A 13,984-nucleotide genomic window follows, 5' to 3' on the forward strand; every position below is an offset into this window, starting at 1 on the left:
CATAGTCCCAAAGTAAATATGCAGCAGATAACCGAAGGAATAACGAATTTACAGCAGGAAATCTTACAGTTAAAGGTGTAATTCAAATCAAGGGAAGCATGTAATTCAACTAAGCATGTTGCACAAATTGCAAGTAAGAGTTAAGGCAAGTAGACATGCGATACTAGGCTACATATGATCACTACATATGCTAAGGCAATTCAGTTAAGGAATTTAAAAGAAGACAACTCAGGAAGAACCAAAATTTCCACAATTAGCCCGTGTACGCACTTGTCACCTCGCATACACAGTGCTCGCATATCATAAATTATTACAACAGTATCAAATCCTACGTGAATTTCCCCCACACAATATTAGACAAGTCACATATCTCAAATCTCGCTCAATCAATCGATAAGGATGCCTTTCCTTCGAGTTTTCGACTCCGAATAGCCCAAATCTAGCCAAAAATAATTACATACTATAAATACGACTACACGAAATTAATTTAAATAATGAAACTATGACTTTAGCAAAGAATTGAAAAATCACCCCAAAAGGTCGATCCCGGCCCACGTCTCGAAATCGGGTAAAAGTCACAAAATACGAACACCCATTCGACCACAAGTTCACCCATACCAATTTTACCAAGTTTTGACATGAAATCGCCACTTAAATCCTCAAATCAAACTCTCTAAATTCCTAGCCTCAACTCCCAAATTATACCTTAAATACACACTAACTACGTGGAAAAATCAATGAAAAAACAAGATTATTGATCAAGAATGAGTACAAGAGACTTACCTCAAGAAATTCCTAGAAAATGCTCTCAACATTCGCCAACACCCGAGCTCAAAATGTCCAACGATGATAAAAATCCCGAGCAATTGAATTAATAAAATCTGCTCGGGGTTCTACTTCTGCGGACCGCTTAGCCGCACCTACAGCACTTGCAGTACCGCTTTTGCAAAAAACTCAACCACTTTTACGGTTCCCTTCGCTTCTGTTGGCAAGAGGTTCGCTCCTGCGGGCCTGCATTTGCGGTCGCTTCTTCGCTTTTGCGACACTGGCTGCCCTCCCTTCACTCCGCATATGCGTAGCCTTGCTCGCAGATGCGGGAGCCTTCACGCACCTGTGACACTGCTCCAGGACAAACCCCAAATCCGCTTACACACCTTTCCAACCACACCTGCGGTTGCGCACCTGTAAGAATAGTTCCGCAGGTGCGATTGCAACTGAAGGCAGAAAATCTCAACTTTTTCCTTAAGTCCAAATTTGATTTGTTAACCATCAGAAACTCACCCAAGTTCCCTGGGACCTCAACCAAACATACCAACAAGTCCTAAACATCATACGGACTTAGTCGATCCTTTAAATCACATCAAATAATGCTAAAAATATAAATTGTACATCGATTCAAGCCTAATGAACTTCAAACTTTAAACTTCTACATCTAACGCCGAAACCTATCAAATCAAGTCTGATTGACCTCAAATATTTCATACAAGTCATAATTGATATTACGGACCCACTCCAACTTTCAGAATTAGAATCAGAACCCAATATCAAAAAGTGCACTCCCGGTCAAACTTTCCAAATTCATCCCATTTTCTAACTTTCGCCAATTGACGCTAAAATGACCTACGGACCTCCGATTCAACATCCGAACACGCTGCTAAGACAAAAAGTACCCTATGAAGCTATTGGAAACGTCGAAACTCCATTCTGGAGTCGTCTTCATAAAGTTCAAACTACGGCCAAATCATATGACTCAAGCTTCCATTTTAGGGATTATGTGTCCCATTTTACTCCGAAAACAAAAACCAAACCTCTCGACGAGTCACGTAACCACAGAATAAATTAGAGAGAGCAATAAATAGGGGTTTGGGGCTAATACTCTCAAAACGACCGACCGGGTCGTTACAGTTACCTACAACTGGATTTTTTTATTTTATATATTTTCCTCTTTTTTTTGTTTATTATTATTGAATTATCCATTACTTATTTATATATTAAATTATCATATCTTTTATTAGCTTACCATTAGGCTTAATATTCTTGCTAATTACTAATGGCAAATTGCTTTCTTTTTAAGGTGTGTTTGATACGAGGAAAAATGATTTTCAAGTTAATATTTTTCATGATCAAGCCATGCTTCGGTGTTTGGTAAGACGAAAACCATCTTAAAAACATGGTATGATCGAGCAATATATGGATATTATTTTCCTAGGTTGATATTATCTTAATTTGCTATGTGTTTTAGTTTCCACTTAGCTTAACCACATTGCATACTACAATTCTTTTAATAATATATAGATTTACTTTTGTCTTACTTTATAAATATATATATTTGTATTTTATTTAAGATCTTATTATTCTCAAGCTCAAAATTTTAGTAATTTTTTAAAACTCATCAAACTAATATTGTAAGTATATTCATTTACTTTTCTTTCTTGGTAAATAGAGAAGAGACTAATAATAGTATGTTCGTTAGTTCAATCTAACTTGATTTTCTTTCTAAGCCTTGCAACCTCTCTTGAATTTATCTCTCAGTTCAAACTTAAATTTAAATTTTAAATATTTTCAATTTTCAATTAAAAGAGTAAATATATATTGTCAAAATTAATACGATTTTATTATTCTATAATTATGTTCTTACTTTATAAATAACTTATGTATTTTATGAGAGATCTTATTTTGTTGTTTGGTATTTTAAAAATTTTTAAAAGCATCAAATTGTTAATATCATAAGTAATTTTTTTACTTTATTTTTATTTTTTAATTTATCCCAAAGTAAAAATAGTCATAGGCTATTTCAATCTACGTCTTTCTATATTTTTTACTTTTTTCTATTATAACTTTTTAATTAATATTTTTCCTCCATGTTCTAGTTAATATAGAAAGAAAAATAATGAATGTGTGTGTGTGTGTGTGTCAGAGAGAGAGATTGATTTATCTAAAATCTATTTAGGTTATGTCTTAAAAGTGCCAAGTGGTATTTTCTCAATAAGACACTTGGCTTAACCTCATGATTCACTATCCTCTTTTTAATATGATATAGATATAAATATCAAGCTAGATCATTTAATATAGTATAAATAAAAATATAGATTTTAATGTAGTTTTTCTTTAGCCTGCGGTACCTTCAACCATATGAAGCTCCATTGCATGAGTCTTACATATAAAAATATGTATTATATTATGTTAGGTGGTGAATTCAAATATTATTTGGAATAAGTTAAATTTTGAGATGAATCAAAGAAAATTATGTTTATTGTATTATTTCTTTTGTCCACTACGTCCTTTGCTTTAACTTATTGTTTTTGCTAGATGATCATGAACAATTTCTTTCACGTTAGTTCTAGTTAAAATTTACCAATATAATTATGATAAAATAATTTCAAATATACTCATGTATGGCATGATAGTTATTAGAAGTGAAATAAACTTTCTCACTATTAAACGCATAATATTAGAGTACAATCATATAGTTTATTATATATTTCATATCATATTATAGCTAGAGGATTTTTATTTAAAGTCATGATTTTTGTTATTCCTTTATTTTGTAATAAAAAACAACAAGTATGTTCATATTAGCATACAACAAAGAAATGAAAAGAAAAACTTGATGACTTTTCAAGATTTGAATAAAAAATTCAGTTACAAAAAAATACCTCCGATTAAGAAATGCAGATTCTTACATAGTAAAATAGCTAAGGAAAACATGTATACCTATTTTCTATTTCTGCATAATAAATATTCATATAGTTTTCAGTATTTCATCAGCTGCGGCCAACCTGATTTATGTAAATATTTAGTAAAAAAGTATAAAAAAGATGTATAAATGTATTATATTTTTATATAATAAAAAATTAGTTAATAGTCATATTTATAAGATATACCTAGATTTTCCTAAGTACTAGGGTTACAAATTGACCAATCTAAAATTAGAAAATAAAAATAAATTCACAAAATAATCGTATGTATAGTATAATTGTATGTACGTGTTTACAATAAAAAGGAGAAAAACATATCAATATTGATTGTTTATGGAAAATGATGTATGTGTGCATCTTTTGAGATTCTCCATGTATCGGGAAAAAACTAAAATTGAATTGATGAGAGAGATTATGCAATTTTGAAAGATGAACTTTGGGAGGGAAGGGTAACAATGACAGTGACTTGTTAGGCCACCTAAAGATCGTGATGGCGCCCAACGTCACGGTTAGGCCAGCCAAATCAGTAAATTAAACATACATCAATCATTTAATAATTTTCTAAGAAATTTTATTCTTTTTACTAGCAATATTAAAGAAAATAGAAAGGATACCGATTAATTTAAATCCAAGAAAAATAATCAACTCCTAATTCTACCAATGTGTGTGCTAAGACCCGGTATCACAAGTGTATGAGCATCTAGTAGATTATACAAAAAATTTAAATATTGTCTGAAATGAAATAGACAGAATAAAATTCCCAGAAGAGGCACCAGTTGCTGCAGAACGGCTCAAAAAGTAGTTCACCACAAAGCCTGTAGATAACGCGGGTGCGCGCCGATAGGTCCAACGGTATCATCTATCTGAGGTCCTGCACAAAAAGTGCAGCATGAGTACGTAAACAACGTGTACCCAGTAAGTATCAAGCCTAATCTCGAAGAGGTAGAGACGAGAGATCGACTTTGATACTCACTAAGGATCAATAATAATAAATAAAATAAAAATAAAAATATTTAATCAACATGATTCATAGAGTTAACAATAATTTTTATTTAACCAACATAAATAATTAAATTCCTTCAAATACAATAATTTTCAATCTATTAATTAAATTCACGAGTTGCAATTAATGTATCCAGGTATAGTATAATTATTATTATTATTATTATTGTTAGGCACAATTTCTGCCGAGGTCGTACGGCCCGATCCAGAGTGTCGTGTACACTGCCGAGGGACTTGCAGCGCGATCCATAGATGCATCTATACTGCCGAGGCGTTCGGCCCGCTCCACAAGAAAGGAGGACATTTTCTTATATACCTCCGGAATGAGAGTATATTTATTATAAGATTAATTCGAGAAGATACACAATTTCTTTTAACAATTAATTAATTTATACAGAAAATTAAGTATATGAGATTTCCTTCTTTACTATCTTTCCCTAATAATTCACAATATAGTTCAAATAATTTAATTAAGTAAGGAATACAATTTACACACATAATTAATGATTTGAGTCCTAAACTACCAGGACTTTAGCATAAATAGTAGCTACGCACGGGCTCTCGTCATCTCGTGCGTATGTAGCCCTCGCAATTAGCAATAATTATTAATTTTAATCTCCTATGGGATAAATTCCCCCTCACAAGATTAGAGAAGAGACTTACCTTGTCTCAAAGTTCACTTTCCGATCAAAATATCGCGTAAAAACCTCAACTCGATGCCGAAACATCCGAAACAATCCAAAAATTATATAAAATAATTAATACATGTTCAATCATCCGAAATTTATCTATTTAATAAATTACCTTATTCAAAATGGTAAAATTTCTAAAATTCATCCCGGGCCCACGTGCCCGAATTCCCAAAATATTCGGAGAAAAACGTTACCCATAATCTAAGAACTCAAATATATAATTTCTATCAAATTTCAGAACCATTTTCGTAGTTAAAATCTCATTTTTATACAAATCTAGTTTTTTCATCTAAACTCTTGATTTCTATGATTTGCCGGTTATAATCTACCCATAATCTATGTATTTAACCCAAAGTATGTAGAATTAACTTACCTTCAAGTTGCTAGTTGGAATCCCCTCTCAAACAACTCTAAAATCGCCCAAACATGGAAGACAATGGGATCAAAATGACTAAGCTCCGATTTTTAATCCATTCTACCCAGTAGTGGTTTCGCACCTGCGGAAGGTGTGCCGCACCTGCGGAAAATCCTTGTAGGTGCGAGTTTTCCTTCACATGCCAAACCTCGCATCTGCACACATTTCTCGCACCTGCGCGTTCGCAGGTATGCCCAAAATTTCGCACATGTGATGGCAGGCCTCCCATTCCCTTTCCGCTTATGCGAATAAAGCTCGCATCTGCGAGGGTCGCACCTGCGGCTGTCCAAGCGCAGGTGCAAACGTACCAGAAGCAGAAAACTTCAGTTCTTTCTCCAAATTCTAAAATTGGTGCAAGCCTCGTACGGTTAACACTCGCCCCCCTCCCCCCGAACATACCAACAAGTTTGAAATCACAAAACAGACTCGCTCGAACTCTCAGAACGTATAAAACAACATCAAAATTAAGAATCATACCCCAAACCAAATTGATTCAACTTAGAAATTTTAAATTATTTTTTTCAAACTTACTCCGAACGCGCCGAAATATACTTATACTACTCGGAATGACGCTAAATTTTACGTGCAAGTCTTAAATCACCATACAGAACTATTCTCAAACTCAGAATTTCAAAAACTGACCTTGATTACCCCAAAACCTACTACAACCGAAATTTAAAGAGCATTAAACCTTAAAATAATTGATTTTTACTATTAAGCGTCGAAACGCTCCTGGGTTGTCAAAAACCCGATTCGAACATACGCCCAAGTCCAAAATTATCATACGAACCTATTGGAACCGTCAAATCTCGATTCCGGGGTCGTTTTCTCAAAATATTGACCGAAATCAAACTTGGCCTTTTAAAGCCATACCAAGGAACCAATTGTTCCGATTTCAACCTGATCCCTTCCAAATTTCGAAGCAACTATATCCACAAGTCATGAATTAATAAAAGCACATACGGGGAGTTTTATTTAGGGAAACGGGGTTCTAAAAGTTAAAATGATCGGTTGGGTCGTTACAATACCCGTATGAATTTACTACGCTACCCCCATTTGGGCCATTGTGGCCAAAATTAGTGTGGTAGAAATACCTTTCCGAAGAATTATTTAATTGCTGGAGAAAATTTTGGGGTTAATCTTTGGAGATTCCGTGATTGTCGTTATTGTCTGTGCAGCAATTAATTTCTCTTTCTGTTTTTCACTCTCGAGTCTCGAGCTTGAATAATTTATGGCTGAATTTTGTAAGTAAGCAATGGCGGGCTATATTGGGGCATTTGCATCTATACATAATTTTAGTATCGTTTAACTTATACTCATTTTGTACCAAAAGTTTTAGGTCTACTCACCTTAGGATCAATTTTACACTTATCGATATGAAGTGAAGAAAGTAAAGTCTAAAGTGCAATGCACATAAGGCTAATTAAGTTTATAGTGTAAAAATTACACTTAAGATGCACTTGAGGCCAAATAAATCTGAACTTCAACAAATATTTTCATGCACTTAAAGCCAAATAGGTTTGAAGTGAAAAAAAAAATTAGAATTAAGATACATGATTCAACACCTAAATCTACTCCAAATGATCTCAAATTTAAAACATAGCCTCCAAATATCATTAAAAAAAATAAAAACTTCAATAATCAATTTGTCAAAATAACAATAAATCTAATAAACTCATTTTGCAATTAAGAAGAAGAAGAAGAAGAAACCCTAGATAATAACAAAGAAAAGCGTATCACAATAGTTCATTGCCGCCGTAAAACATCATAATCCACCTTAAACATTTTACGGCTATATCCCTTATGTTTTTCGTCCTTAAAACAAAGTAAACATTGGTTTGCTGGATCTGACGGATGTATCTTGACCGAGTTGGGCGAAATTCTTGGCCATACTCCTTCGAAGCGCCCTTAACTCTCGGGATTTTAGCCTGTAACAACCTACCTATATAATTGGTCGATAAAAGTCCTACTTATAAATTGACATCACGTAACCAATAAATGCATATCACAACAACAAGAGTATATTATAATTTATTTTCCTTTTTTTATATATATTAAAATATATATTATTATTTTTTCCTTCTTTGTAAAACTAAAATATGAAATTTATAAATATAGTTGCTTAATTTTCATTGTTGTCTCTATATCAATGTATATTACAAAAAACAATAATTGTATTACTTGTATATCACAATATATGACACATCGAATATGTGTATACCAAAATGGATATCATAAATTTATTTTCCTTCTTTGTGTATACCAAAAATTTATTTTTCTCCCTTGTATATTAAAATGTATACCAAAATTTATTTATTCCCACGATTATATTTATTATTTTATATTTTAAAACTTGCTTTAAACATATTATATCAAAATAATTATTTTCCTTCTTTGATCTAGAACAAAATTTAAATAAGTTTATTCAAAAAATATTTCGCCCTCTTATAAAACATTGGACGATTTGAGTCCAATTTAATCTTATATTGCCAAATCTAATAATGTATATCAAGATATACAACATGATATACATACACGTATACATGGTGATATACATAGATGTACACCACCTCAAACACATATATTTTAATTTAAAAAAAAAAAAAAAAAAGGAAAGAAAAGGAATTCTCATACCCGTTCAATCTAAGTTTTTACTTTTTTGATAGAGATATATCATATATCTTTAAGACATGAAATTAGGATGGTAATCCTTAGATTCTCCTAATATCTTTCGTCAGTTTCTAGGAATTTAGCTATACACGCCATTTTTTTTTGGGGTTAAATTGCTAAATCTAATTCTTGGCTAAAATATTGCCAAAACGTGTTGGGAATTGTCATGGTGCGCCAAATTCCCAACTTTGTCTTTATCACTGTGTTAACATAATAATCTTAATTCTTTTTATCTTTGTTTGAAATTTCAAAATTTTGACAAACTTATTGGGCATTGAAAAGACTAGTTTGCCGTGAATTCTACTCAGACTTTCACGTTACATCTGACATAGAACATCGACTTCCGCATTGATGTATAATTTTTGTGATTATTAATTTGAAAGTTGGGTAATGAGTTACTTTTAGGTTATCGTTTCAAATTTTTAAATAATGTGAAATGCCGCTCCTAGAAGAATTTTAGTTGTATGTATGTATACGGTTAAAACCGATCCTCGATCATGAAGATCGATCGAGGATGGCATTTCAGTCAAGGGTATCTTCATGGAGAACGCGAACGAATTCCGAGATAGGGGCGTCGAGCTCGAGGCGTTCGAATCGACCGAGGTAACATCGACCGATATAGGTCCCGAACATCGATGCCCGAAAGTGATCACCTAGCTCGAAACCAAGGCCGAGGTTCCGATCCGATACCGAGCTCGAGTCGGTATAGAGTTCACAGACAAAAAGCTATTACAACCGCACCAAAGGAGAGAATGTTGGCGGGAATTAAGGAGGAGACACACCATCATGGGTCCTCCACTAGTAATATTATTCCATCATGTTGTTATAGATAAAGTAGTGATCCTTGGCTATAAAAGGCAAGATAGATTGTAATAGAAGGGAGTTTTGGCTGGGATTAAGAATTCATTGTGTTTATCTTTCTAAAGATCACTAAATATCTTTGTTCATCATTTTCTATTTTTGCACCATAAATACGTGTATTGTTATTTTCAGATCAAAGGAATCTACTTACCCTTAAAACCATACATAAATTCAACGTTATCCGATTTTTCGGGTAAACAGTTTGGCGCCCACCGTGGGGCTAAAGATAACAAGTGATTATTTGATACAAATATACAGTACACTCCAGCTTACAACTTCATACCAGCAATAGCCCTGCCAATCGACCTCGAAGTCGGCCTTCAGGATGAAACCAATAACTTGGTGCCCGTGGCCGAAAGGCTACCCAACAACGGCAACGAGGCTCGAATCGAGGAACCCGAAATTCGAGCCGATGTACCAGTAGATATCAATTCACGAATAGCTCTAGAAGCGAATCAGCATTTCGAGCAGGAAAGAAGCGTCCAGGGTGGCGCTCGACCCATAGCCCGAGACACCCACAGCACGGGGGAAATCGGGGTCAGCTTGCGTATGATTTTCGAAATGCTACAAGCCCAACAAGTAGAGATATCTCAGTTGCAGAGCCAAACTCATATGCAAAGTAATCCAAACTCCAATCCACTTCTTCGAGAAGTAACTCCCAGAACGGAGCCCGACACAGTGAAACCGAACGAGCGAAAATCAGGAACCGCTCCTAAAATTGCTAAACTACTCGAAGAACTCACAAAACGAGTCGAAGCCAACGACAAAAAATTTGAAACATATGATGCTAGGATCGATCAGATCCCGAGGGCTCCGCCCATGATAAAAGGGCTGGATTCGAAGAAATTCATACAAAAGCCTTTTCCATCGAGCGCGGCCCCGAAACCGATCCCAAAAATATTTCGTATGACCGTAATTCCCAAATATAACAGTACGAACGATCCTAACGAACATCTCACCTCCTATACATAGGCCATCAAAGGCAACGATTTGGAAGACGATGAGATCGAGTATGTATTATTGAAAAAGTTCGGAGAGACCCTCACAAAAGGAGCAATGATCTGGTATCACAACTTGCCACCGAATTCTATCGATTCTTTTGCCATGTTAGCAGATTCGTTCGTAAAAGCATATGCTGGTGCCATAAAGGTCGCAACGAGGAAATCAGATATATTCAAAGTAAAACAAAGGGGTGACGAAATACTGAGGGAATTCATATCCCGGTTTCAAATGGAACACATGGATTTGCCACCAGTCACAGACGACTGGGCCGTACAAGCTTTCACCCAAGGGTTGAACGGACTGAGTTCGACATCATCACGTCGGCTGAAACAAATCTTGATCGAATACCCTGCAATAACTTGGGCGGATATACACAATCGGTATCAATCGAAAATCAGGGTCGAAGATGATCAATTGGGATTTCCGTATGAACCCACACATCAGAACCGCGCAACCACTAAAATTCTGAAGGAAACCAACAGAGAACAAAGGTCAAACAGAGATCGATACCAGCCGTACGTCACAGATCGGGTGAACCACGGTTCGGCACATGAGATAGTTAGGAATAACTGTAGGTATGATCGGGGAAAAAATTCTCGGGGACTTATGAGCAAGAGAGGCCTTGATAAATATGCTGATCCTATAAAAGTTCCTCGATTATCGGAATATAACTTCAACATCGATGCATCCGCCATCGTATTGGCTATCGGACGCATCAAAGATACCAGATGGCCTCGACCCATGCAGACCGATCCGGTCCAAAGGAATCCTAATCAAATATGCGAGTATCATGTCACCCATGGTCACAAAACGGAAGAATGCAGACAATTAAGAGAGGAAGTAGCCCGCTTGTTTAACAAAGGGCACCTTAGGGGATTTTTGAGTGATAGGGCGAAGAGCCATTTTAAAAACAAGGACTTCGGCAAGCAAAACGAAGAAGAAGAACCACAGCACATCATTCACATGATCATCGGCAGCGTCGATCCCCCTCAGGGACCTATGCTCAAACGCGCTAAAACATCGATTGTGAGGGAAAAGCGATCTCAAATTCAAGATTACACTCCCTCAGGGACTTTATCGTTCAATGATGAATATGCAGAGGGAATCATCCAACCCCATAACGATGCACTGGTAATATCCGTACTCATGAATAAAATTAAAATTAAGCGTGTGTTAATTGATCCAGGTAGGTCGGCCAATATCATCAGATCGAAGGTCGTAAAATAGCTCGGCCTACAAAATCGGGTCGTATCCGCAACTTTGGTTTTAAACGGATTCAATATGGCATGCGAAACCACCAAAGGTGAGATAACCCTACCGATAAACGTCGCCGGAACAATTCAGGAAACAAAGTTTCACGTGATCGAAGGCGATATGAGATATAACGCCCTTTTTGCAAGGCCGTGGATCCACAACATGAGAGTTGTACCTTTGACCCTACACCAGGTCCTCAAATTCCCAACACCGACAGGTGTCAAAATAGGGTACGGAGAACAACCAGCCGCAAAGGAAATGTTCTCCATCGAGGAAGCAAAACCAACATCTTGGTCTTCGCCAGTGAATGGATCGGGTTCAAAAGATGGCACAGTCGAAGGCCGGAACGCCAAATAGCAACCAAAGACATCGGCCCCGACCCAGCCAGATAAGCAGGGCATCGAAGAAGATAATGATCAGTGGATCCCTCGATCCTTCGTGACCCCCGATGACTCCGATGCCACCAAATCAACTATTGAGGAATTGGAGCAAATCATTTTGATCGATCACTGGCCCGAACGAAAGGTATACCCGGGAAGGGGTTTGAGACCCGAACTCAGGAAGAAAATCATTCAATTTCTTATCGATAACATTGATTGCTTTGCTTGGTCCCATTTAGATATAACAGGAATCCCGCCGGACATAACGACACATCGACTAAGTGTGTCCCCTAGATTCAGACCGGTGAAGCAAAAAAGAAGACCCCAATCGGAGGTGAAGCACGCATTCATAAAAGATGAGGTAACTAAACTGCTCAAAATAGGATCCATTAGAGAGGTAAAATACCCCGAATGGTTGTCCAATTTGGTCGTAGTGCCTAAAAAGGGAAACAAACTTAGAATTTGTATAGACTACAAGGACTTGAACAAAGCATGCCCCAAAGATTCTTATCCACTGCCCAACATCGATCACTTGATCGATGCCACGGCCGGCCATGAGATCCTTACTTTTCTCGATGCCTATTTCGGGTATAATCAAATCCAGATAAACCCGGAAGACCAGGAAAAGACTTCGTTTGTGACCAGATATGGAACATATTGTTATAACGTAATGCCCTTCGGACTAAAAAATATAGGAACCACTTATCAACGCCTAGTAAATAGAATGTTCGAAGAATAAATAGGTAAATCAATGGAAGTCTATATTGATGACATGCTAGTCAAGTCTCTGCGCGCAGAGGACCATTTGACCCATTTGCAGGAAACATTCGATATTCTGAGGAAATACAGCATGAGGCTCAACCCCGAAAAATGTACTTTCGGAGTCGGCTCGGGTAAGTTCCTCGGCTTCATGGTGTCAAATCGGGGAATTGAGATTAACCCAAAAAAAACCAAGGCCATTGAAGACATCACCATCGTGAACAACATGAAAGTTGTACAAAGGTTAACAGGAAGAATAACAGCCTTAGGCCGATTCATTTTGAGATCATCAGATCGAAGCCACAAATTTTTCTCTCTACTCAAAAAGAAGAACGACTTCGCTTGGACACCGGAATGCCAACTAGCGTTACAAGAACTGAAATGATATCTATCGAACCCACCACTGCTGCACACTCCAAAAACCGACGAAAAACTTTACCTGTACTTGGCAGTATCAGAAGTCGCCATAAGCAGTGTCCTGGTTCGAGAAGAGGAAGGTACGCAATTTCCTGTTTACTACGTAAGTCAGACCTTAGGGGAAGCGGAAACTAGATATCCGCACTTAGAAAAATTGGCCCTTGCGCTGGTTAGCGCCTCTAGGAAGTTACGACCATACTTCCAATGCCACCCCATAAGCGTATTAACCACCTGCCCACTTCGTAATATTTTACATAGGCCTGAACTATCGGGCCGATTGGCCAAATGGGCCATCGAACTCAGCGGGTATGATATCGAATATCGACCTCGAACGGCCATCAAGTCTCAAATTTTAGCAGACTTCGTGGCCGATTTCACGCCGACCCTCGTACCAGAAGTCGAAAAAGAACTACTGTTAAAATCAAATTTATCGACGAGGGCATGGATCCTCTTTACGGACGGAGCTTCAAACGTAAAGGGGTCCGGGCTAGGCATAGTTTTAAAATCTCCCACGGGTAACATTATTAGGCAAGCTATTAAAACTATCAGGTTAACTAACAACGAGGCTGAGTATGAAGCGATAATTGCAGGTCTCGAGCTAGCTAGAATTTTGGGATCAGAGGTCGTTGAGGCCAATTGCGACTCTTTGCTAGTGGTGAGTCAAGTAAACAAAACCTTCGAATTCCGAGAAGGTAGAATGCAAAGGTATTTGGACAAACTGCTTATCACTTTGAACCATTTCAAACAATGGAATCTACGACATGTTCCACGAGAACAGAATAACGAGGCCGATGCGCTTGCTAATTTGGGATCATCGGTCGAGGTGAATGATTT

The sequence above is a fragment of the Nicotiana tomentosiformis genome, chromosome 6, assembly GCF_000390325.3.
Source record: "Nicotiana tomentosiformis chromosome 6, ASM39032v3, whole genome shotgun sequence".
Classification (NCBI taxonomy): Eukaryota; Viridiplantae; Streptophyta; class Magnoliopsida; order Solanales; family Solanaceae; genus Nicotiana; species Nicotiana tomentosiformis.